This window comes from Vigna radiata, chromosome 7 (assembly GCF_000741045.1).
Source record: "Vigna radiata var. radiata cultivar VC1973A chromosome 7, Vradiata_ver6, whole genome shotgun sequence".
Classification (NCBI taxonomy): domain Eukaryota; kingdom Viridiplantae; phylum Streptophyta; class Magnoliopsida; order Fabales; family Fabaceae; genus Vigna; species Vigna radiata.
In genome coordinates, this window is record NC_028357.1 from 11,846,579 (window position 1) to 11,852,578 (window position 6,000).

Sequence of the window (6,000 nt, forward strand, 5' to 3'; positions counted from 1 at the left end):
TTATCGACGTCTTGTTGGACGCCTCATCTACTTGTGTTTCACTAGACCTGAGCTTTCCTACAGTGTTCACACTTTGTCTCAATTCATGCAAAAACCTCGAGAAGATCATTGGCATGCTACATTGTGCGTGGTTCGTTACTTAAAAGGGAACCTCGGGCAAGGCATTCTTTTGCGTGGTGATAGTGATTTGAATTTGTATGGGTGGTGTGACTCAGATTGGGCTGGTTGTCCACTTACTCGCAAATCTGTTACAGGATGGTTCATCTCTCTTGGTCGCTCACCTATTTCATGGAAGACCAAAAAGCAATACACAGTCTCCCGATCATCTGCCGAAGTAGAATATCGTTCCATGGCTAACACCATATGTGAATTGAAGTGGCTGAAAGACATTTTATCTAATCTTGGTATGTCTCATCCTCACCCAATTCATATCCGTTGTGACAGCCAATCCGCTCTTCATATAGCTAAGAACCCCGTTTTCCATGAACGAACAAAACACATTGAAGTTGATTGCCACTTTATTCGTGATGAGGTTCTTAAGAATAGTGTTCAGCTCTCTCATGTCCCTAGTAGGACTCAGCTTGCCAATATATTCACCAAAACTCTTGGAACAAAGCAATTCTTGTTCTTATTAAGCAAGTTAGGCATCCAAAACTTGCATGCACCTACTTGAGGGGGGTAATAACAATATGTGGTATATATTATCGCTATATTTATCCCTATATGTTTCCAATCATATCAACAAAGATTAAGTTGGTTATTTTGGAAAATATATATTTGACTATACTGTCATGAGAAAGTAAGTGTTGTGATAGAGGGATTCTAGGAGTGTTATGTGGGATTTAAATAATTACATCTTTGTATATATTATAAGACAATTGTTCAATAGAAAACAGAACATTTCAAAATATCAGTGTTTTACAAATGCAAAAAACATAATGTTGAAGAATACGTTACAATCCCTAATAATATTTTACTTTACCCGTCAATTATTTCATGTACACTTTTTAAATTTTTTTTCTCGAATAATGTAAGAAAACCCTCATATAAATATAGTTTCTAGAAAACAAAAGCCAGGTGAAAATGAATTTATCATTATTTATTACACAAGAGTCCATTTAGACAACTTGAATAGTAAGCAAATTTGGATTAATGTGTTTAATAAAAAAAAATCATTTTGTTCGACGAAATACTAGTTAATAATGAACATAAAGTCCTAATAAAATATTTGTAGCAAAAACTTGTGTTCAAACATACTATCATTATTGAGCTATAAGTTCGAATTGTGACACCGAATGCCATAGATATAATAATATAAATCCACCTTAAATACTAGCAGAAAATGAGTTTAATTTTGAATAACGAGGGTACAGACCATATTGTAATGAGCCTTGGGAATGGTGAGAGTTTTAATTTCACCAATTAATGAAATATGAGGTGTGGACAGTATAATAATGAATCTGCAACTTTAATTTTTGGCCATTTATGACAGAATTCAAAGTCCAAACCAAACAAATTAAGAAGAACAATATTCACATTGATGAATGATTATTTTCAATGAATGGGGATGTAGCTCAGATGGTAGAGCGCTCGCTTAGCATGCGAGAGGTACGGGGATCGATACCCCGCATCTCCATGTTTTTCCTTTTCTTACGTTTTTTAATATTCTAGTTTGAATTTTAATTTTTAATGAAAATGATGTCGCCATTTTACTCTCAAAATATTTCATTAAATTAATATTGAGAATAAAAATTAAATTTAAATACTTCTATTACGAGAAAAATGATTCACATAAATTACTTATTGGCCGAGATTCATTATTAAATAAATAAAGGTTTCAAAATAAATAAAATATTAATTATAATAAAAACAATTTAAAAAACTAAAAAAATAATCATCTTATTTTGATGTGGGCAATGATACTGTGACAAATTTGTGACACCGCCACATGTCACATTCTGGATGGTCCACGTGTTTTAAAAAATAAAATGACAAAATGACGTGGATTCATTGTGGAGTTCAAAACAAGTGGCAGATTCAAAGATGTCCTCTTGGTACTACAAGTTAGCATAAATTATCTAGTTATTTGTACATTACTACCAATTTCCTTTCTGCACAATCACTTTAAAGAAAAATGTTTCCTTCGGGATGAACTTCTTCGATATAAATGTGTTCTTAAATGATAATTAATGAATTTTATTCAATAAAATTGGTTAAAAATAAACTATAGAGTTCAAAACAAGTGGCAGATTCAAAGATGCCCTCCTCGTTCTAAAAGTTAACCTAAACTACCAACTTATTTGTACATTGATCCCAGGTCTATTACTACACATTGAATCACGTCATTCTGTCATTTTATTTTTTAAACCATGTGGACCACCCAGAATGTGACACGTGGCGATGTAAAAAATTTGTCACATTCTGGGTGTCAAAGTATCATTACCCTTTTGATGTCACAATGTGGATCTATATCTTTTATTCACTGGCAATGAGATGTGTTGTACGGATATAGGATTAGAGCTCTTTCCTTCCACCTGCATATATTGTCATTCTACACTCAGTAGTATTAATGGAAGTTAAGGATCATATTAATAATTATTTGCTTTCTAGTAACCAATTAAAAAAAGGGTTAAATATGTTTTTCGTCCCTTAAGTATTAGTGATTTTTGGTTTTAGTCCCTACTCAAAACTTTGATGGCATTTAGTCCTCATAGTATTAAAACATGTAATATTAGTCCTTAAAAATGGACGACGTTAACTTTTTGTTGATCTGGCAAACGGAAATGCCACGTCTTCTGACAGCTTCAGTGTTCTCTGTCTGCCACCTCTCTTCCGACCATGATCCCCCCATCTCCAACTCCCTCATGGCCACCATCAAACACTCACAAGCCAACCAGCGGCGCCACCCTGATAACTTCCAATTCTATCACCACCAACAAACTCACCATAACCTAAACTTAAACCAAAACCAAAACCACCAACAACCTTTTTCTGTTTCACCAGAAGCTACCATGGCCAACATTCAAGTTCTTCGCACGTCCTCCCTTCTCCACCACCAAAACGTAGCCACAAAGCGCCTCATCGTTTTCCCTAAATCTACCATCGCGAAGCTAACCACCGTGACCAGGATTCGCTACCACTGCATTGCCCACCATCATCAACAACCTTAAAGCAATCTCTATAAACTTGCAGCTAAACCTTAAAACACCAATTCGAAAATCCCTAAAATCGTGCCACTAAAACACGAATCCAAATTGTGCAAGTTTTCTTCGTCCAGCATCAAATCAATCATCTTCATCGCGGAAATCAAATTTTAGATATTATTCAGAAATTAAATTTTATATTTCTAAGACAAGATACGATTCAGAAATGTAATTTCTGTGAGAATAAACTAAATATCATTTCAATCTGAATACAGTGGGAATATTTATACGATGTACAGGCCAATACTAGCCAAAAAAATCATAATAAACTATGCAAATACGAAAATGGGAACCTACAATCAAGCAAAATACAAGGTAGGGAAGACGGTATATTCTTTGTAGTTGAGTCAGTTTCCTTTCGTTCTTTTCGTACTTTATTTGCTAGTACTCAATCCCTTGTTTCTGTAACTATCTAATGTTCTGTTACAATTGTTTATTGTGTAGCCATCAAGAAGACCATGACTCCAAAGTTTAATCATAAAAAAAAACAAAGAACGTGCTTTCGTCTTCAACACTAGTAGTGAGTGTTGCAAGGGACGTTTAATGTTTGAGAAAAAAACCCTCGCATGGAGAGGGAGGAGAGCGGCGCTGGTGGCGCTGGTGAGGGAGCGATTACGGCGAGGACAACGACAACCAGCTTTGTCGACAGTGGTTGGTTTAGTTCGTGGTGGCGGAGACTCGTCACAGAGAAGCAACGGTTCTCCTCTCTCACGCGCAGATGGGTCCTGTTGATGATGGGTATCACCGGCGACGCCTTGGATCGGGTGGCAATGGCTCTGACAGTAAGCTGAACCACCGGTGCGACCTTGACTCATGGTCTGAGAGGCAGCGACTGGGTACGGCGCAAAGGAGAAGGGGCAAAATGGTGGTGGTCCACCATGAAGGGCGATGGCTTTTTCAGCGCAAGTACCGACAACACCGTGGACAACGGCGTGGTGGCTGTTCGAGTGGTGGCTGAGGCGGCAACGTCCATGCGGTGGCGACCCGTATCGCCGGCAGCACCTCTGATCGGGTTTGAAAGACTTCTTATGTTGGAGACTTGATCTGGCAGATAGAGAACTGTGAAGCTGGCAGAAGACGTGGCATTGTCGTTTGCCAAATCAACCAAAATTTGACGTCGTCCATTTTTAAGGACTATTTTTACATGTTTTAATACTACGAGGACTAAATGCCGTCAATGTTTTGAGTAGGGACTAAAACCGAAAATTAGTGATACTTAAGGGACGAAAAGCATATTTAACCCTTGAAAAAATTCAAGATATATACCCACATTCCCACATTTTTGAAACACACTTAACAATACTCATCGTTTTGTTACGTTTTTTATGTCTCATTTGTTTTGTTTGGGGTCCCGGTGGTTGGTTGTTGGGGTGGTTGTCCCAATGCAATTGGTGATGGTCATGGTGGTCCCGTGGTGATGTCTTTCGTGGTAGTGTGTGGTGTTTTGCGCTACAAGAAATAAGTTATGGATTAGAAATTTTAACCGAACATTGAAATTCGGTTATAGTCTCACCGGCGTTCGAACACCGACTGAGGATTGTCGCAATTCGAATTGCACCAGACTAAGACATTTGGTTAATGATACTATGCAATTCAAATTTTGATTATCTGCTTCTTTATATATGTATATATTATAATAAATCTGTTTTAAGTATTTTGTATTTAATTTATAATATATTAATGTTATATATATATATATATATATATATATATATATATATATATATATAATTTAAATTGTAATATTAATGTGTTATTAATTTTTCAATATGTGTTTCTTTTTATTATTTCTTTTTAATATTTTTTGTTATTTTTATACTCGAATTTGGTATCAAAACACATCCTTTATGGCTTAGAATGAGCTTAGCAAGCAAAACACTTTAGTTTGGTTTCTAGAGAGTCAAAAGTGGTTTTTAGAGATATTATGCTTGTTTTACATTATTTTGGCAGGATTTAATGAGAATTGAATGATGGAAGTGAAGAACGGAGGCCTTCGACTCAATAAAGGATGAGAAAAGAAGCAAAAGAAGAGTGAGGTCCACCGCTCAGCGCCAATTCCAGCGTTGAACGCCAGCTTCGAGGATGAAGGCATTATTTCTTGCCTGAGCGACGACACTGAGCGTCCTGCGATTCTGAGGGTCGGCGCTGAGCACCAGGTTTCACTGTTGAGCGTCCTGCGATTATGAGGTCTACCGCTGAGCGGTCAAATGGGCGCTGAGCGCCTAAATAATGGGCTTGGACCAAAGTTCTGTTACTTTTCTGCGTTATAAATAGACCTAGTGCGACCCTTAGAGTAATCTTTTGGCAGAGGAAGACTTCAGAGCACCTTCTTAACTCCTTGGAGGCGGTTTTTTGGATGCTTAGGCTCCAATTTATCAATTCTAGGGTTTACTCTTTCATATTTTCCATTAATTCCATCTAGTTTCACCATGTCTAAGGTGAACTAATCTCTTTGTTGTTGGGGAACAATGTAAGTCCTTTTGAAACTCTCTTGTATCAAATTTCTTATTATATTCACATGCTTTTATTATCAATTGTTTGGGTTTTCTCTTCTGATGATAATGCTTACATCGTTTAACTCATTCGATGTTCACTACAAGAAAAAACGTCATTATCTACCGCCAAAATCCGTATATAAAGCCCAAAATCCGTATATAATATTTGGTTATATACGGATTATATACGGACAAAAATCCGTATATAATACTGTCGTAGCTAGTGTTATATACGGAAAATCCGTATATAAATTATATACGGAAAATCCGTATATAACTTATATACGGAAAATCCGTATATA

General features: G+C 36.5%; 1 non-coding gene and 1 pseudogene across 1 annotated transcript; one reads left to right on the forward strand and one right to left on the reverse strand.

Annotated features, from left to right (window-relative positions):
• Positions 1-1,563: 1,563 nt before the first annotated feature.
• TRNAA-AGC lies at positions 1,564-1,636 on the forward strand. The gene has a single exon. It is a non-coding gene; the product is annotated as a tRNA-Ala (tRNA).
• A 1,095-nt stretch (positions 1,637-2,731) lies between these two features.
• LOC106766063 overlaps positions 2,732-6,000 on the reverse strand; it is a 7,583-nt pseudogene continuing 4,314 nt past the window's right edge.